Source organism: Pteronotus mesoamericanus, unplaced genomic scaffold, assembly GCF_021234165.1.
Source record: "Pteronotus mesoamericanus isolate MK-2021 breed Mesoamerican mustached bat unplaced genomic scaffold, CSHL_Meso_final contig_182, whole genome shotgun sequence".
NCBI classification, from domain to species: Eukaryota; Metazoa; Chordata; class Mammalia; order Chiroptera; family Mormoopidae; genus Pteronotus; species Pteronotus mesoamericanus.
The window spans coordinates 4,698,210-4,719,373 of record NW_026555078.1 but is presented as its reverse complement, the minus strand read 5'-3'; the positions used below and the strand labels follow the sequence as shown (position 1 = coordinate 4,719,373).

At 43.1% G+C, this 21,164-nt stretch overlaps 1 pseudogene; it reads left to right on the top strand.

Annotated features, from left to right (window-relative positions):
* Nucleotides 1-3,099: 3,099 nt before the first annotated feature.
* On the top strand, nt 3,100-3,525 carry LOC129066069 (single-stranded DNA-binding protein, mitochondrial-like; annotated as a pseudogene).
* Nucleotides 3,526-21,164: the final 17,639 nt, after the last annotated feature.

Sequence of the window (21,164 nt, the reverse complement as noted above, 5' to 3'; positions counted from 1 at the left end):
AGGATTAAAACCAGCTCGGAGAATACTTTAAACTATTGGTTTCTAAACTTTTTCACACACTGGGATAACTTAGGGAAACCAAAAATACACTGCTGTCCATGACCTAATCACCCAGACATTATTGTGAGTTCAGTGGTCTGTGTGGGACCTGCGTTTTGGCATCCTTAAAGATTCGCCAGTGTTTCAGGTGACGCACTTAATCCTCGTGACAGCCCTACGACAGCTAGGCACTGTTACTGTGGCAAGACTGTTATTGTCATCCTGGCTTTACAGATAGGGCAACAGGGAGTTATGTCAGCAAGGTTCATTTTTTTCTTGAAGGTCACATACCTCTGAAGTGGCAGGGCCAGAACTTTGACCCAGGCAGTCTAGTTTCAGAATCCGTGCTTTTAATCATTATGCAATGCTGTTTCTCAAATGTTTGGCCTTATTGATGGGGGGCGGGTTTCAAATGTTGGAAAAATTTTGGTTTCAGGTAATGGCTAATAAGCTTAGTAATCAGTGTATGTAAAAAGCTATTGTTTCAGGAACTGAAGATATAACCCACCTTGACTCCAGGGGACTGTAAGCAGTTCCACCTGTGTGCCTCAGGCGGTCTGAAGCAATCAAGATGGTATCTGAGCCATTGTATGCCAGGGTGAGATGCCGACTGCCCAGGGCACAGATAAAGACCAACGTCTGGGGGCACAGCTAAAGACCACTGCCCAAGGCGAGAATGCTGCAGGGTTGTTGTTTTTTTTAATCTAATTAACTTTTCCCTGAATTCCAAACCCCTTACCTATACTTGGTTCTCCTTATAAAAAGGGCCATTTTAAAATAGAGTTTAAAATGGTCTGTAAGAGCACAAACCCACAGCCTTCTCAGATTGCTGGCCATCTGAATAAAGTGCCCATAAAAATTCAATCCCTGTCTCTGCTTATTGGGTCTGGTAGGTGACAGGCAGCACAAACATTGGCTTTTCCGGTTTCATTAACTCACAGGGAACTGGAGAGAAAAATAAAACACATAAAATGCCATGTGGTAGAGAACAGTAAGTTGAATTGAAAGGAATTAATGTGAGGGAGTAAGTGCAATTCTGCTCAAGAACCTCAAGGGCAAGATCTAGGGCTACATTTATCAGTTGTCTCACCCGATATTTTTATAATTTTTTTATAGCTGTCAAGGAAAGAATGCCCAGCCTAAGAAAAAGTCTTATAAGAATTTATTTGAGCCAAACTGATGACAATTGCAGGGAAGCAAAATCTAAACAGATTGAGAAAATGGTCAGAAGAATGGCAATTTTGCAGTTCACTTTCTACATTAGAATCAAAGCAGGAGACGTTAGGAAAGTTACATAAAATTCTTCGGTGGTAGATTAGGGAGGCAGGACAAAGCAAACTGGGGAACTCTCTGAGGCTGGATAAAGGATAAAACAGAGACACATACTTGATTTATGTTGGTGGCTACAGGATAGTTAACATTTACAGCACATAGAGATGGTATTTGGGCAACAAGATAACAAAGAGGAGTTCTGTGGTCTCCTGCTCTGGTGGAAAGTTGTGCTCAGAAGGGTCTGGAAGAAGGCGATTATTCGACATTCCAAAGGTATGTTATATTTTTTCATTGTATTTTTCCATTACCATTTATCCCCCCATACCCTTTTCCACCTCCACCCACCCCCTACCCTCCCTCAGTCACCACACTGTTGTCCATGTCCATGAGTTCTTTTTCTTTTTTGCTCTATCCCTCCACTCCCCAACCCGCCCCCACCCAGAGCTGTCAGCCTGCTCTCTATCAATGAGTCTGTCTCCATTTTCTTGTTAGGTCAGTTTGTTCATTAGATTCCACATATGAGTGAAATCACATGGTATTTGTCTAGAACCCTCTGGCGGGCTTGTTTCACTTAGCATAATGTTCACCAGGGCCATCCATGCTTCCGTAAAGGGTAAAATTTTCATCTTTTTTATGGCCAAGTAGTATTCCATTGTGTAAATGTCTCATAGTTGTTTTATCCACTCATCTACTAATGGACATTGACGTTGCTTCCAAATCTTGGCAATTGTAAACGATGCGACAATGAGCGTAGAGGTGTATATATTCTTTCAAATTAGTGTTTTGGGTTTCTTCGGAAAAATTCCCAGCAGTGGGATCACTGGGTCAAAAGGTAGTTCCATTTTTAATTTTTTTAAGTGTAAAGGATTTTTTAAAAATTATCTTTAATATAGGCACAATTATTTAAAGTTAATACATTTTTATCTAAGGAATTTCACAAATTCTGAGTCCTTCCACTGCCTTGGTTCCTCCTGAGTTTGAGTCTTAATCCCTTGTTTGCTCAATCCCATTGCCGTGACAGTCAGTCCTATATAACAGGAATAGAGATGATCATGTGATCACACACTATTCAGGCACTAAAAATCTAGAAGGATTAGCTAGACAGAGGACATCTGGAAGACTCCAAATATCTAAGACAGCTATTATAAAATCTCACTGATTACCAATGGTTATTACCAAATCACATATAACTTGTATTATATTTATATTGGACAGTGCTGATCTAGGCAGTGAAAATAGGTAAGGGTTAATAAAATGTTTCCAATTGGCCGAATGCTAGCAACATAGAAAATGTTCCGTGGTCATGTCCATGGCAAATGCCATTTATAATTTTTTGAGGTACTGCTATACTGCTTTCCACAGTGGCTGCAGCAGTCTGCATTCCCACCCACAGTGCATGAAAGTTCCCCTTTCTCCACATCCTCACCAGCAGTTACTGTTTGTTGATTTATTGATGACAGCCATTCTGGCAGGTGTGAGGTGATATCACATTGTGGTTTTAATTTGCATTTCTCTGATGATTAGTGGCATTAGGCATCTTTTCATAAGTCTATTGGCCATCTGTATGTCCTCTTCAGAGAAGTGTCTGTTCAGGTCCTTTGCCCATTTTTTAGCTGGATCATTAGGTTTTTGGGGGGTTAAGTTTTATAAGCTCTTTATAAACTTTGGATATTAACCCCTCATCAGATGTATCAGCAAATACGTTCTGACATACTTTGAGAAAGGACAGCTGCCAATCCTGACAGATAAGACTAAAGATCAGATTACAGAAAAAGAAAAATAGTAGAAATGTTTCGAAGATTTGTATTACAGGTGCTTCATCAGTTTGTTAAGACGTGAGTCTGAAAAAGCCAGCAGCTTTGTTCTCGAAAGATCTCTGAATCATGTGTAAGTTACCTGGGCCAATGGGTGAAGACCCTGTCAGGAGACAGGCGGAAGGGGAAAATCCAGTCACACTATTTTCTCTAGCAACAAAGGAAATGTGACATGAAGGGAAAATGAAGCATAGCAAGTGGGTGATGTCAGTCAAAAGACAGCATGGCCCGGAATTTCCGTACGTGGTATATCGATACGTGGAAAAGGCAAAGTAGACGATGGCGAGTACACAGATAAAATAATGGAAGGCGACAAGCAACAACAATCGTAGACGATAACGTATTTCTGAGGGACCTGACAAACGAGGAGGAAGGCGTAGAGTGGACTATGTTTCCTTAGCCAATGTTTGGTACCGTCTCATTTCCAAATTATGTATAATCTTTACAGTTTCTAAGGACAAGAATGAGCATATTCTTTTATATTGAAAAAGGCATTATACAGCAACAGGAGTTGGGGAGAGTGTGAAAAAATAGGTTAGGTCTAGAGCAGGGTTTCTCGCCTCAGCACTGCTGACATTTGGGGCTGGATCATTCTTTGTTGCATGTGGAGGGGCTGTGGTCTCCACAGCACCAGGGCAAGGGGTCATTAGTCATTGTAGCTGGTCCTGACCCCATTGTGGCTGTTGCCCCACCTGGTTTTGCTGCTTTTCAGGGCCCGGAGCAAAAACACATACAGCTGAGGCCTAGATGTTATCTCTGAGGCATAACGCCTGAAGGGAGTGTTCAGGCAAGGGCTTGAATGGGGGTCATATAAACCTATTCTCCGACCCCCTGTTGCCCCCGGAAGTGTTCAGGGTGGAAAGGTCACCCTGGGATTGAGGCCTCAACCTGCTCTTGTCCATTGCTGGGCACCTGGGGCTTTCCACCCCGTGACCTTCTTTGTCTGGCCTACTGTTGGGCTCCGCTCATGCCTAACCGCCTCCGGCAACTTCACCTCTCTGTGCTTCATAATGTTGCCGTAAAGGTCAGATGAATTAATACATGTAATGAAAAAACTACGAACAGGCTCCAGTCAAGGGTCAGCTATTTCCTGAGTGAACGCTGAGTGTTGGGTGCTGGCCTAAGATCCAGGGTCCTTACAGACCATTCTCCCCACCAGAAGCAAACCGAGCTTGTTTTTAAGCAAGTAATTACTTCAACTGAAGTACAACATGTTAAAAAATGTCAACTGAGTAAATTTAAAGACCTAATTGGGTTTTTTAAGTGATTTATGAATCAAGAAACATCCCATCTAGCAACTAAGAGAGCTCTCTGAGGGGCTATACAAAATGGCAGGTGTTCATAGGAAGCAGAGTGGGACAAGGGAGCTATTAGTGAAAGAAAATAAAGGATTATTTTTTTCTGATTTTTAATTTATTTTTATTGGGGTGACATTGGTTAATAAAACTATATAGGTTTCAGGCATACATTTTTATATGACCTGTATATTGCACTGTGCCCATGACGCAAAGTCAAACCATCTTCTATAACCACATATTTGGTTCCCTTCACCGTTCACTAACCCTGCCTCCCCCTTCTCTCTGGTAACCACCCTACTGCTGCCAGTGTTTTTATAAGAAGCAGGGTGGGGCAAGGCAGCTCTTACCAAAAGATAATAAGGGGTTATTTTTGGACAGAGCATCTTTGCTTTGTGGGACAAGAAGGGGAAGGGTTTTTATCATGTGGATTGTTTCTTCTTTCTGTGGGGGACAGAGAGGGCCTGTTGACAGTGATGGTGCTGGACCAGAACATTCCAGACTGGTTAATTAAGATTATGTTTCTAGGAGGAGCTGAAACTGCAATGAGCTCAGATATGAAATCTGTGTTTGGTACCCTGGACTTTTAACACGAGTGCCACCATTTTGGGCCTGTGTTTTATTCTTCACACATACATAGCGAAAAATGCACAAGTTATAAATGTACAAACTGTAGCTCAATAAACTCCCACAAAGTGAGCAATCTAGGTTACCAGCACCCAGATTAAAAAAACAAAAAAAACAAAAACAAAAACACTAAGCCTGGCCAGCACCCCAGAAGCCTCCCTTGAAGAAACTTCAGATGATTTTTGTTTAATGTTTCATACTCTCCCTTCCCCCTGGACCTTTAATGATGCTCTTCCCTCTGGCCCCCAACACCTTTGTTTTTATTCTAACCAAGTACTACTTGTTCTTTTCCTTTGCCATTTTAATTACATTCACACTCTTGTGCAACCCTCATGGCTGTCTATGTCCAAAACTTTTCATTATGGTTCCCAGCTCAAAAAGCATTCCATTTTTCCCAAAATAAAATTCTGCTCAGCCGACATCAGCTGACTCCTGCCTGTCCCCATGACCTCATTTCCTGCCATGTGACTCACTCCGCTCCAGCTAATGGCCTCCTGGCCTTGGCACATGCAGTTCCCTCTTCCTGGAATGCCCTATCCCTTCCAGGCACAAAGCGCTGGCTCCTGTCCAGGGCCAGATGCACCTCCAAAACAGCGTGCAAATCGCCATCACACTCCAGTCTTTACCTTGCTTTACTCTCTCACTCTATACATTTGTTAGTTAATTCTTCCCCAAAGTCACTGTTTTAATGTAAAAACATTATTCTTGTGAGGAAAAGACTTGATTTTTGTGGAATTAGGCTCAGCAATGCTATGGATCTAAGACTTCAACCACCGATGGCAAAAAGAAAAAGAAAAAAATAAATTAAGGTCTTTGTGTCCAGTGACACTGTGGGCAGTAAATTACAAGACCTTTTCAAGATGACTTTCCATGCACTATTTTGCAAAACAAATTAGGCTATACCAGGAAGATAGGAGGTGCCATGAATCAGCTCCGCCGCACAGCCAGAGGGTTGTGCCAGTGGGTTGTTGAGGGCTGATCTCGAGAGAAACCTAGAAGGGGAGTGGGGGTAAGGAATAGAGCAAAGGAGAAAGCTCTGCAAAGATGTGGGTTCAGGAAGAGGTGGGCCTCTGCCTGATCCCAAGAGGAGCTTTGGAGCAGGACTTATACCATAAAGGTTGATCCACCCAGAAGCAAAAGGGCTGAGCTCTTGCATACCCACACTCATCAATCCCTGGCCGTTAAGGAGAATGCAAGCTCCCAGGCATCTCCTGGCTGGGGAGAGCTTCTCATAGCCAAGCGCACGGTGGGAACCAATGAGAAGGGTGAAGAGTGAGCAACGAGCAGCCAACACAGCCACAGGCCCAGAGAAGGGGACCTGGGCAGAGCAGCAAGACCATCCACAACATTGGAATCACCATGACTTATACATGGTAAGTCAGGTATATATAATAGTTTTTGGTTGTACTATGTGTATTTGCTTTTTTCTAGCACAATTTTAGGTGCACAGCAAAATTGTGCAGAAAGTACAGATTTCCCATATACCACCCCAACCACCCCCGCCAACACACATCCTGCAACGCACACGCACACAGCCTGCCAGCCACCGGAATCTTGCATCACAGTGGTGCATTTATTATAATCAATGGGCCTCATTGACACCTCATTCTCACCCAAGGTCCAGAGTTTACATTAGGGTTCGCTCTTGGTGGTGTACCTCCTATGAGTTTGGACAAATCCATAATGACATGTACCCATCATTCGGTATCATACAGAGTAGTTTCACTGCCCTAAAAAATCCTCTGTGCTCCACCTACACATCCCTTCCTCCCCGACCCAGCCCCTGGCAACCTCTGATCTTTTTACTGTCTCCATAGGTTTGCCTTTTCCAGAAAGTCACATAGTTGGAATTCTGTGGTATGCAGCTCTTTCAGATTGCCTTCTTTCACTTAGTGATATGCATTTAAGTTTCTCCCATGTGTTTTTGTGGCTTGATAGTTCATATATTTTTAGCCCTGAATAGTATTCCATTGTCTGGGTGTCCTGCCACTTATTTATCTATCTACCTACTGACAGGCATCTTGGTTGTTTTCAAGATTTGGCAACTATGAATAAAGCTGTTATAAACATCCATGTACAGGTTTTGTATGGACATAGTTTTCCACTCACTTGGGGGAATACCAAGAAGCGCAATTGCTGGATCATGTGGTAAGAATATGTTTAGTTTTGTGACCAACTGCCAAACTGTCCTCCAAAGTGATTGTACCTATACCATTTTGCATTCTCTCCAGCAACGAATGAGAGTTCTTGTTCTGCATCCTCACCAGCATTTGGTGTCCTCAGGGTTTGGGATTTTGGCAGTTCTAATAGGTGTGTAGTGGTATCTTACTGTTTTAATTTGCAATTACCTAGTGACATACGATGTTGGACATCTTTTCATGTTTATTGCCATCTCTATATCTTCTTTTTTTTAATCCTCATCCAAGAATACGTTTATTGATTGAGATGAGAGAGGGAGAAACATCGGTATGAGAGAGAAACATCAATCAGCTGCGGCTCGTACACGCCCCAATTAGGAATCAAACCTGCAACCTAGTTCTGTGCCCTGACCTGGAATCACACCCACAGCCTTTAGGTGCACGGGGCTGTGCTCCAACCAACCGAGCTGCCCGGCCAGGGCTCTGTATCTTATTTGATGAGATGTCTGTTCAGGTCTTTTGCTCGTTTTTTAATTGGGTTGTTCACTTTATTATTTTTTTAAAGATTTCATTGATTTATTTTTAGAGAGAGAGGAGGGGAGGGGAGGCGGAAAGAGAGAAAGAGAAACGTCAATGTGCGAGAGAAACATTGATTGGTTCCTTTCGTATGCCCCCCAAACCTAGGGCTGAACCCGCAACCCAGGCATGTGCTCTGACCGGCAATCGAACTGGCAACCTCTCGGTTCACGGGACAACACGCCACCAACTGAGCCACACTGGTCAGGGCTCACTTTATTATTTTTGAGTTTTAAGAGTTCTTCCCACTCACCTACTCACCTGCTGCATTTTTTAGTTTTAAAAGTTCTTTATATCTTTTGAATAATAGTCTTCTTTTCCCTTAATTTTATTTAATTAGAATAGCTTTTTCCAGGGAATATATATATTTAAAATTTTTATTAAATTTATTGGGTTGGATAATAGTCTTTTTATCACATTTGTCTTCTGTAAATATTTTTTCCTAGCCTGTGGCTTGTCTTCTCATTCTCTTGATTCCTTTATATTTTTAAAAAGTATTTTACTCAACATGGATGAACCTTGAAAACATTATGATAAGTTAAAGGAGTTATTATAAAGGTCATATTTGTATGATTCCTTTTACATGAAATGTCCAATTGGCAAATTCATAGGCAAGTGGATTAGTGGTTGCCAGGGACTGAGAGAGAATGGAGAGTGACTGCTAACAGGTAGAGAGTTTCTTTTGGGGGGTGATCAGAATATCCTAAAATTAGATGGTGGTGAAGGGTGCACAACTGTGAATGTACTAAAAACCACTGAATTGCATCCTTTAAAAGAGTGAATTTTTGGTTATGTCAATTATATCTCAATAAGTTGTTTTTCAATACTCTGTATTATAGGACTAAGAAGTATAAAATTTTCGGTTCAATAGTTTAACAGACACTTTAAATAAAAAATTGGGTTTCAGGTCAGAACATGACTTCCATATTTACATAACTTTATCATCATTCTCCCTTTACATCAAAAGCTGCTTTCAGTCCTTTCTGGAACAAGACTGGGTATAAATAAATAAAGACAAAAATGCCTAAATAATCTTTGCATGCCCTGAGTGTCTTCACTTTTGGGGGTCTGGGCATTTTAACATGGTATATTTTTAGCATCAAGAGTAAAACCGAGAACATGATGTTGGAGTCCAGCCCCAGGGCTACAAGTCACATGCCCCACTGCTGAGTCTTGGAGAACTCAGTTACCGCAGTCAACAAGCCACACAGTCAACATCCCTTTTAGGCCAGTAAGCACTTCTTTGTCAGTTGGCAGATGCACTTCATAACCTTTGACTGTCATGTGAAGTTATGGGCTGGTCAAAGTGGGGTGACTTACTCAGTTTAACTCAGCCCAGTGGAACCAGGCATTCCTCCCTGTGTCCTGCCTGAAGCCTCTTAACACTGACCTGCCCAGAATGTCATACCTTAGTGTGCACCAGTAGGCAGATTGATAAAGAGTTCTTCAGTTCCTGAAATTAGAAGGCACCTTGGAGATTGAGCGCTGACCTGCAAACCAAAGAGTTGCCCGTTCAATTCTCAGTCAGGGCACATGCCTGGGTTGCGGGCCAGGTCCCCAGTAGGGGATGCGCAAGAGGCAACCACACATTAATATTTCTCTCGCCCTTTCTCCTTCTCTTCCTCTCTAAAAGTAAATAAATGAAATCTTAAAAAAAAAAAAAAAAAAAAGGCACCTTGGAGGCGGCAGTGAGGATGGAAACAGAATGAGCTACCAACAACCTCCATTTTTTCTCATCTTGAAAATGAGAGAGTTGAACTTGGTGATCCCTAAGACCTCTTCCCAGTTGACCGGATCAGCCTGTCTGCGGCTTCCCATACCCTTGGACTTCACAGATCAGTACAGTTTTCACAAACTTGCAAGAGCCAACACAGGATGTTTACTTTTTACTATCTGGAGAAAAATGATAAAAACAAAAAAAAAACAACTACCATAACTGCCATTTTCTATCGTTTGATTCCCAGAAGAAAAGGACATATTAACTAAAAAAAAAAACCAAAACCATAAAATATAAATAATCTCAGAATTATTTACTGGTTAAGGAAAGGGGCTGGTAACTTTACTTCAACATAGGCACTGTGCAATGGCTCTGTCTCATTTTTTAAAACAGCTTTACTGAGATACAATGCTATGTCATAGGACATTTAAAGTATATAACTCAGTGATTTACAGTACATGTACAGAGTTGAACAGCCATCCCCACAGCCTAATTTTAGAACATTTCCACCAGCCCCAAAGAGCCCTTGTGCCCCTTCACAGCCACCCCTGTACCTGCCCATCAGGCTCAGGCGGCCACATGTCTGGTTCCCATCACTGTAGACTGGCCGTTCCTGCACAGTGCCCATAATGTAAGCGGGCATCACGGGCCTTTTGTGTTTGGCTTCTTTCACTTAGCATATTTTAGAGATATCCATGTTGTAGCGTGTGTTAGTACTTCGGTTTTTTATGGCTCAGTAATATTTCATTGTAAGGATATGCCACGTTCGTTTATCCATTGTTGAAGGAGGTAACCAAGAGGCCATAATCACCAGTTAACGCTCAAGGTGGACCTGGGCAATTGAAGGTTCCTCATTCCCTCCCCGTCCTTAAGACTAGGTTTCCCCTAGAGTTCAAGCTAAAGGTTTCAAGAAAGTCCCCTGCCTGGAGAATGATCTTCAAGAAAAGGGCTTTGTCCAGTGCCTTGCTGAGGAAGACACTGGAGCTCCAACAAAACGCTCTTGACAGATCTGGTGCCCTCCATCACATCTTGCTCGGTAATCACTGCTTAGTCCATTAACAATGATCCACTATGTGTTTTTATCCAGCCCCTCAAAACATGATGAGCATTTAGCAAATGCTGGCTGACTAGTGATTGCGTGAGAGCTGACCAGAGAGCCATCTGGTTTCAGCTTCTAGGAACTTTCTTTCCAGGTTTGATGACATCCCTTTCTGGCTTTTGGATGTAAAATTTTAGAACTGGAATAACTTTGGAGATGGTATAACCAAGGACCCTGGTTTTGCAAATAAAGAAATTGAGATGCTGAAGGAAATAGGACTTCTGAATCATAGATCAAGTTAGCCACAAAGCAGGACTTGAACCCAGCTCATCTGATTTCCAGCCCACGTGTGTCTCTGGATGTTGCCACAGGTGAAAGAGTCTAAGACTTTGGGCTGAGTCTGGGCTGACCTCAGCTCACGCCCTGAAAATCACTTGTTGAATCAAGTTCCTGGTCTCACCTTGTTTCATTTTCTTATACTTCCTCTCCCAAATAAAACTTGTTTTTCAATTTTGTGGTTCAGTAAATCAAAGAAATACTATCAGTATTACCTTTTGTCACATCTATCTTCAGCCTCAGTGAGCATGAAAAGGTGTTGGCAAAAGCCACTGTAATCTTTGGCTGATATCCTGGAACTCATGACTTCCCCAAACCAGGGCTGAATTGCATAGTGAGGCTGGCTTTTGATGTTCAGCAAAACACATAGACAGTAATGTACGTTCAAGTGTAAAAATAGCTAACATGAGAAAAGGAGTTCCTCTTTTTCATTCTTTCTCTATAACAAAGCACTTGGTTAAAAGTGCTGAGGAAATATTTTTTAAAATCAAAACAGGAATTAGTAAATTGCCAAGAAAGCACTGTACTCGATAAAAGGCTCCCTGATACCTCCATGCTTTTCCGTAAGTGAATGAACAATCCCTGAGTCAATGAGAAATTACGCAGAGTGTATGAGTAAGTCCAATCCTCATCCTCACGGATGGTTTATGCTCATAAACTTTCAGAGCCTCTTACCTTCCCTTAGATCATTCAGCGAAGACGCTCTGGTATCGTCATACTATTCCTACCCTTGAACAAATGTTCTCAATGCTATTAAAAAAAAAAAAAAAAGATCCTTTACCCAAGTCCCCTAAAAGATCTCTTATTTCAGGCAGGGTGGCAGTGCTTGGATCATGTGCAAGATTTGAAATGTTTTGTTTTGCCCTGGCTGGTATAGCTCAGTGGATTGAGTGCCGGGTGCGACCTGAAAGACCACTGGTTCGATTCCCATTCAGGGCACATGCCTGGGTTGCAGGCCAGGTCCCCATTTAGGGGTATGTGAGAGGATGTGTCCTGTCACACATCAACGTTTCTCTCCCTTTCTTTCTCCCTCCTTTCCCCTCTCTCTAAAAATAAATAAAATCTTTTAAAACATGTTTTATATCTCTTTGCTTTATCACATTGGCTGAGACTCTTAGTACAATGCTGAATAGCAGTAGGTATTCTGGCTTTTTTAGATATAATTTACTTCGCTATTATGAAATATTTCAAACACAAAACTAAAGAATAACAAATTCTCATATACCTACCTTCCAGCTTTACCCTATTTGTTTCTGGCCCTAACTGGTGTGGCTCAGTGGATTGAGTGCTGGCCTGCGAACCAAAAGGTCGCCGGTTCAATTCCCAGTCAGGGCACATGCCTGGGTTGCGGGCCAGGTCCCCAGTAGGGAGTGTGCAAGAGGTAACCACACATTGACGTTTCTTTCCCTTTCTCCCTCTCTTCCCCTCTGTCTAAAAATAATTAAATTTTAAAAAATCATACATGAAGGCCCCTCTGTCCCTGCATCCTCCACTCAGAAGTAACTACTGTCATAAATTAATGTTTATTATTACTGTAAATTTTTGTCCTTTCAGTATGTCATTATATGTCTTTAAAAATTATGTAGTACAGTGAAAAGAATGGAGAACATTTTCACTTATTACTGAGTGAAAGGAGGCAATCTGAAAAGGCTGGATACTGTAGGATTCCAACTCTATGACTTTCTGATAGAGGCAAACTACGGAGACAGTAAAAAGAGCAGTGGCTGCCAGGGGTGGGGATGGGGGATGAAAAAGTGGAGCCCAGAGGATTTCAGGGCAGTAAAAGTACTGTGTGACATCGTAACGATGGATACGTGTCATTTTACTTCTGTCTAAACTCATAGACTGTATGCCCCCAAGAGTGAGCCCTGGGCAGGCTCTGGACTTTGGGTGATTACGATGTGTCAATGTAGGTTCATCCTTGGTTTATTAAAAAAAAAAAAAATACTGTTCTGGTGAGTGATATTGATAATGGGGGAGGCTAGCATGTGTGGGGGCCGGAAGTATATACGAGACATAGTGAACAAGGTGACCTTGGGTTTGGGAACAACAGCTGCTCCACTCTGGCTGATCAGGAAAACGGCCGCCTTATATCCCATAGTCTTTGTTTGTTTGTTTGTTTTAGCTTTTTATTGTGGAAAATCTCAAACATCTGTTGAGTGGACAGCACAGCGTAATGGACCTCCATGTACCCAATCAACCACACTCAACATTGATCAACTGGTGGTCAGACTTGTTCGATTTGTACTCTCACCAAGTCCCGTCAGTTCAGATTATTTTAGAGCAAATCCCAGATGTTGCTGAATCTCATCGGTGGGAATCAGCTCTCAAGATGATCCCCAGTGATCCTCACCTTGCGGTACTCACGGCCTTGTGTATTCTTCTCCCACACTGAATGGGGGCTGTTCTGTGTAACCTGTAAAACATGGAGGAAGTGGTGGCTTCTGACTTGAGGCTGAGCCATGGAAGGCACTGAGGCTTCCTCATTGTCTCTTGGGTTGCCCGTGTGTCGGAGAAGGCTGAGACTAGGCTGAGGTAAGCAAGGCACCTACCACACAAAAGTTAGGGAGGCATTTAATCTCAGGGGCTGACCCTGCACTTGTACAACCCTGGGCGAGAGTGGTCCCTCAGTCTCTCCCTGTAGGAGGCTCACTGGCTTCGCCCTAGTCCCGACCCCGGTGAGGGAGTTCAGCTGCCAGTCCATGAGGACACCAGCGCGTCCCTGTTGAGAAGCCCACCAGGGAGAGGAACAGAGGCCTCCTGCCGACAGCACCAACTTGCCATCATGTAAGAAGCAGACCTTTCAGCCCCGGTCAAGATTCTAGATCCCCGCCTGTCAGGGCCGTGGAGCGGCCTCCTGTAGTCTCTGTGGCCTTGCGCCCTCCCCTTCCCTGATGGTTTTCACTTGCCCACAAGCAAGATCATGGCAGCGATCCCTTAGCGGCTCAGCTCGGGGTCACCCTCTACTCCCCGCGTTGCCTGGGTTCCACTTCCAGGAACAGCTCCTAGCTCCTGTTAAAGTGCTGAGTACCCTGGGGAAGATATCCCCACCACCCCGGCCTCCTCAAAGCCAACCCAGTCACTGGGGGGCAAGCTGCTTCTTCACAAAGACCACTCCCCCGTTCAGGCCACAGCGTTGGAGACCCCAGTCACTCAGAATCCCCCCAGGCCTCATGCAGCACGATCACCTGTGGCCTGGCTGGGGCAGCCACGGATAGCAGCCTGGCAGCCTGCCCACAAAGCCAACGCCAGGCCCCCATCCTGAGTGGCCACCAGCAGCCACCAGACTTCCAGAGGGGCCAGGCTCTCCTCTGTACTCCCCCCACCCCACCCCACAGACTAGGCAGCCTGCAGCAAGCAGAAGTGGTTGAGTTCTTTGATATCAAAACACCAAAAGGAAGTTGAGAGGGCCTGCTTTTTACTACCCCAACCCCACATGAGCCTTCCCGACACCCGTAACAGCGTGCCTTGCACAGAGTGGAAGATAAACGACAAGCAGCCAGGAAAAAAAAAAGGTTCTAGGTTTCTACAGCTCATCAGAGGCCCTCGTGAGGGAAGCTGGACCAGAACTGCCAAGGCAAACTGCTCCCAGACCCCTGTGGGAGACAACGTATAAACATTACACGGTTGAAGCCACGAAGTTTTGGGACAATTTATCGTGAAGCTATAGAGGACTGCTGCAGAGGCTGGTACCTTGACGTAGGTGCTGCCGTAACAGAGACCTAAAAATGTGGGATCAGGCAGAGATGGAAACTGGAAGGTGTTTTATTTATTTATTTATTTTTTCAAATTATAAGAGAGAATTTGTTTAGAAAGTTACAGAGGTAGTAGAAGTGAGCCCGTTGGGCTGCATGGGCCTGGGAAATAAGTCACAGAAGCGAAAGAAGGACCCTTGGAGCTTAGGGGAGAGAGAGGCAGAGGTAAGGCCCACAGGGGAGAGAAGGAGAAAGAGGAAGGTGCGGGTGTGCTTCTTGGAGGGAGAGCCAGCCAGTGGACGCATAAAGAGGAAGGACTTGGAGCAGCACTAGTGAAACCACGGAGGGCCCCCAGGGCTTAGGGGAGGCTGACCGTGAAAGTTGAAAGGAAAATTAAAATATCATCAGAAACAGGAAGATTCTTAATATTTATTGGCAGAAAGTTTTACCGCACTCTCTGGAAAGTAAAAAATCTACCTAATTAACCGGGTGTCCTAAGGGGATTGCTTTTTTTTCTCAGGCAGATGGTGGAGTGTGTCGCCTGGCTGCTTCTTGCAGCCTAAGGCAAAATGCAAGAGGAAAGAGGTTAATTAAGCTGGAAAGATAACTCTAGAGTTGTCAGAACTTACAAGGTTTGAAAATTCCTAGACTCTGTAGATAGCAAACAATGCTAAAATTTAGAAGTGACTTTGGGGAAAACATCAGGGCACAAGTTAGAAAAACATGAATAGTATATGTGCTGCTGCTGGTGTGAGCGCAGTCAGTCAGTTTAAGAGATTAAACCAAGGGTGAAATGTAAAATCCTTCCCTGACTCATTAGAAAAATCTAAGGCAATGCCTCAGGTATCTGCTCAAACAATAAGGCTTCTAAGACTTCTTAGGCACGCCCAGATAAAAGCTAAGTAGAAAGAAGCTTACCTCAGATTTTGGGGGTGATAATTTGTCTAATAAAGTAAAGTCCAATGAGATTTGTTAAAGAAACAAAAAGTTTTTTTGTTTGTGTTTTTATAGAAAGACCCACAAAGTTTTAAAGAGAATTGTATTAGCAGAAACACCACCAGTTTGGATTGGTAGTAGAAATTAAGAGATCTTTGGATCCCCAAAATTTTATAGACAGAAAGTTGTCTAAGGAAATTACTCAGTAGTAAAGACAGGCTAACTTTCATGAAAAAGGAATGATGCCTCAGAAGGCGACTCCAAGGAAAGGCCTTGAGCCCTAAGCAAAGAACTAAGAACATGGCCCTGCCGGGTCTCAGAATCCACTGCGAGAGGCCAGTGTGTGTCTCCTCTACTCCCATTTTTTGAATAAGAAGATCTATCCTATGCCTGTCACTACTGTATGTTGGCACGAGGGTAGATAATTTGTCTTTTTAATTCTTAGTTCCGTCAGGGGAGAAACTTGGTTCTTCTTGCCAACTCAGTGAAGAATTACAGATCGGCAAGTCTATTAGCGTCCAAAACAGGGTTTATTGGTGATACGTTCTCATGGAAGAGAACTGGCCTTGCGGGGATGGGGGTGAAAGGCAAGAGCAGGGGTGGCTAGAGCAAGGGTGGCAAAAAGCATCAGGTCCTTTGTTTTGGGGACTTACATAGTTGCGGGATGAGGTGAAGAAGCTACATATTGATTGATGGGTAAAGGTGGTGCCAGCTTCCCCCAAGAGGACATGACTACCCAAACGTAGTATGTGTGGGAGTTGTTAGCCCAAATTCTTACTTTGCTCCAGACGACCTTTGATCATCTTCTCATAAAACAGATAATGTGATAGGAAGCAGTTAATTGGAGTTGAGGCAGTTACCCAGAGTTATCTATGGGCTCTTTTCGTCATCGCTAGGGACTCCCCCATAAAGCAGACAGTGACCAAAGGTAGGCAATTAACCAAAGCAGTTCTATGGGCTCACTCTTTGGGCACTGTGGCCCCCTTCTCTTCCAGGCCTTGAGATGAATACACAGTTTCAAAGGCTTCCTTTCCCAGATAGTGGAAACGATACATAGAATTTCAAGGACTGTCGCCCTCCCCACTTAGCATGGTGTTTCTTGTGAGGTGGGAGCACCTGGTAATATTGTGGGACCAGGCTCAGGACTGCTGAGTCAGTCTCCCGCCTCCTCCCTGCCTTGGTTTACTATTTATCCTACCTAACAGTTCTTCTGGTGAAGAATAACTGTACTTGGGGGAACTCAAAGATGATTTATATAGTGAGATTTTGGACTTTGAGTTGATGCTGCAATACAGTGAGATTTTTGAGGACCTTGGGAGGTAGTGAGTGTACTTTATGTGTCAGAAGAACTGAATCATCGGGGACCAGAGGGAAGGCTTTGGTAGCCAGTCTCCTGATCCACAGAAACTGTGGAAGATAATAAATGTTTACTATCAATTAAGCCATTATGTTTTGACAGATTGTTATGCATTAACAGGAAACTAATACACCACCCATAAACATTTCACTGTATATTTCTAAAAGACAAGAGCACTCTTATTTTTTTAAGTATAGACTCACAGGAAGTCTCAAAAAAGATGTGGTCTAGTGTATCCTTCACCCAGCCTCTCCCCTCTTACATAACTGTAGTGCAATATCAAACCCAGGAAAGTAGCATTGCCGCAGTGTTATCAACTAGATCGCAGACATTACTCAGATTTCACCAGTTATCACATGCCCTCATTTGCGTGCGCGCGTCTGTAGTTCTAAGTTAGGGGATAGAGCTGTATACAAATAGGGGCCCGGTCACCACAAAAATCAGCACCGTTGTTACGTTCAGGAGAGAAGAGGGTTGTGGTAGGAAAGAACACCCACGGCTCTCTGAGGCCCTGGCAACGTGACATATGCACACATATATACTTTGCATTTTGTACTTTCCTCCATATGTGTTATGTTTCCCTGAAAAAAATAGGTTTTAAAATACAGGAGAAACTTGTTTCCAAGAAATATGTGGATATCCTGAATATACCCTGAACCCTTACTACATGAAAATACCTTAAAGCCCTGGCTGGTGTGGTTCAGTGCACTGAGTGCTGGCCTGTGAACTGAGAGGGGCGCCAGTTCAAACCCCAGTTACAGCACGTGCCTGGGTTGTGGGCCAGACCCCCAGTGGGCGCTGTGTGATAGAGAAGAGATTGATGTACCTCTCACACACTGATGATTTTCTCCCTCTTTTTCTCCCTCCTTTCCCCTCTCTCTAAAAGTAAACAAATAAAATTTTTTAAAAAATGAAAAAAACCCTTAAAAATAAAAAATAAGTGTATTTTATATGTATATATCCATTCTATATACTTATACATATTTATATACATATATCTAGATGTACATATATATGTTTACATATTAAGAACCACAATGAGATACTATTAGACACCGACAAAATTGGCAAAAATTGTAAAACTGGACAAAACCATCCATTTCAATGCACGAAGAAGCTGGCAAGAAAGTATAAAAAGACAAGTAACCTGCTGCAGCCAGGCAAGCCCCGAGGTAAACGAATCAGGCTGAGGGATGGAAGAAAGGAAATGTGTGACTTGCTTTGGAGCTGGGTGAAGAGGCAGAATCTCCAGTGAGAACCGTGGCCCCAGCTGAGCCCTCACGTGGCCAGTCTCCCCCGGATTTACTCTCTTTAGATTTTTGCTCTATGCTTCCCAAAACAATTCTTGTCCAGACCACCAGTGACCTCACCACTGCTAATCCAGCGGTCATTTCTCAGTCTCAGCATACTTGGTCTCTCACAGAATATTTTTTTATTAGGGCGAAATCCACATAACATAAAATTTATCATTTTAAAATACAATCCAGTGGCATTTAGTCCCTGCACAATGTTGTGCAACCACCACCTCTCTCAAGTTCCAAGACATTTTCATCGCCCCCAAAGAAAATCCTGTAGCCAACAGTCACCGGCTGTTCCCCACTCCCCCTAACCCCTGACAACCACCAATCTGCTTTTTGTCTCTATGAATTTACTTATTCTGGATATTTCGCATGCATGGAATTATGCCCTTTCACAGAATTTAATGCAGCCGACCACTTCCTCTTCCTTTACAAACTTTCTTCACGTGGCTTCCAGAATACCTCTGTCCTGGTTTTTATTATCTCTGTCCCCACCTATCCCTTGGCTGACTCATCTGCTCACATGGTTTTCAGTTTCATTATGTGCTGCTGATCCCACTTTTTTTTTTTAATTGATGTTAGAAAGAGAGGAAGTGGTAGAGAGAGAGAGCCATCCATTTCTTGTTCCACTTGTTTATTCATTCGTTGGTTGCTTCTTGTACATGCCCTGACCAAAGATCAAACCCTTAACCTCGGCATTTCGGGACAACACTCTTAACTGACTGAGCTCCTGGGCCAGGGCATTGGGAGGGACTCTTAAAGAACACCAGTGACGAGTGCAAAGGCACTTTAAACTCCCTGAGGTTCTTCTGAGACGTCTCAGGGGCTTCTTGGTTGGGGTTTGGGGAGAGTTGGGTGGGGCTCCGCACCGACTCTCCCAGTCCCCACCCTCTTCATCCACACTCTTCAATTGGACCTGCTCGACTTTGATCTAGTTTATACATGGGGTGTAGACAGATTTCCTTTAAAGAAAGAATTCTGTAGATAACAACCATTCACATGCACCTTAAAAATCACTAACCACCCAATTGAACAGATGGGCAAACTGGGGCCCTGAGAAGGAAAGGGAGCTGCCTTGGAAGCCCAAGCCAGGCACAACATGCTGTTTGCTGTACGCAGCATGTGCTGTTCCAAGACAACACCAGGCCTTTTCTCCACTCAGCCCAGCTGCCAACATGGGGTCACATGTGGGTTGGGGGCTCTTAACAAAGGCAAAGTCAGCCTGCGGATGCGGGGTGGATAGGGGGCCCAGACGGTTTCATCAGGGGCTCAGTGGTGAAGGGACTAATCTCTGGGAGCAACTTCGCTTTCAGACAACACAGAAAACACCAGAATTGGCCTAACGCATCGGAAGGAACTTCCCAACAGGTATGGGACTATGAAGTTCCATGCATCAACCAGGACCCATTCATGGGAAAATTACAATCTGTACTTCAGCAACAAAAGGATACAGCAGTACTGGTTTCACTGGTCAATCCAGTTGTAATATACAGGTATATACATACTTTTAAGTACTCAGTGCCTCCTGCTGCTGGAAGATAAAAATGCACAAATAAGCTCACAATTTCATTCTTCAGATCTGTGCAGTGAGGAAGTAGAATGCCAGAACCAGGAGCTAAAGGACATAGGAATTTTCTAATGAGAATCACAAAATCCTTAGGGGATGCCTGTAGGGACTGGGCAGGTGACATAAATGAGGGGTCTCAGGCAATTGACAGGCAGGGCTGAGAAGACATGGGGAATGCATTTGACCTCCTAGAGTGTTCAAAGTTAAAAAAAAAAAGTGTTACTTATTTTTAAAAATAATAAATTCTCATGCTACAGAGTTCAAAGGATATGCACAAAATAAGATTAATTGAAGGATAAATCTCCCTCTCACTTCTGCCACCCAGCCAAGTTCTCCTGCAAACAGTGTCCCTTGAGAAAGAGATGCTACCCATAAAATATATTTGTATACAAATGATAGCATATTATAAATATGATGTTTTTCTTTGTTTTTTTTTGTTTTTTTTTTTATATATTGTTAAGGTTGTAGAGCACTTTCCACATCCCTACCTAAGAGCTTCTGGGTTTTTGTTTTTTGGTTTTTTGTTTAAGATTTTATTTATTTATTTTTAAAGAGAAGAGAAGGGAGGGAGAGAGGGAGACATGCGAGAGATAGATCCATCGGTTGCCTCACACAAGCCCCCAACTGGGGACCTGGCCTGCAACCCAAGCATGGGTCCTGACTGGGAATCGAACCCACAGCCTTTTGGTTTGCAAGCCGGTGCTCATTCCACTGAGCCACACCAGCCAGGGCTGTTGTTTTTTTTAAGTAGTTTATAGTATTCTGTCAGATGAATATACCAAGATTTTCAAATCAATGAACATTTAACTTGTTTCCAATATATGCTATTATTAAGCAACTCTGTGATTAATAGCTCTGTCTATTGTATATGTCATTTTGCATGTGTGTCAGTGTCTCTATAGGATAATTCCCTTAAAGTAGATTTGCCTTCTTAAAGGCTGTATTAATTTACATTTCTACCAATAATATGTAGGAATGTCTATTATCGCCACTCTCTTGTCAACACACTGTGAGTGTATTTTTTGTTTTTAAATTAAATATTGTGCTGTGGCCAAAACAAAAACAATTAATTGAAATTGCAAATGAGTGATCCCTAAATTCTAGTTCAATATCTTCATTTCATAAATGACTCCTGGGGAGTGGAGTGATTTGCTCAAGTTCACACAGCTAGAAACTCGAGAACTGCAATCAGAACCAAGGTATATTCTTCATCACGGTCTTTTTTTTTTTTTTTCCCCTGATAAAATTGAGAGTCAGAGAGATTAACTCATTTGAAACTAACTGACAGCCAGATAAAAACCCGGGTCATCTGATTTCTGCCTCTTTACCATGCTATCTCAATTCACTGGATGTTATTCATTCGTTACTTCAATTTTCATTCTCATCCCTTCAGTGGTTAAGACCATTGTTTCTGGAGTCACATTGACCTCGCTTTGAACTCCAGTTATATAACTTACT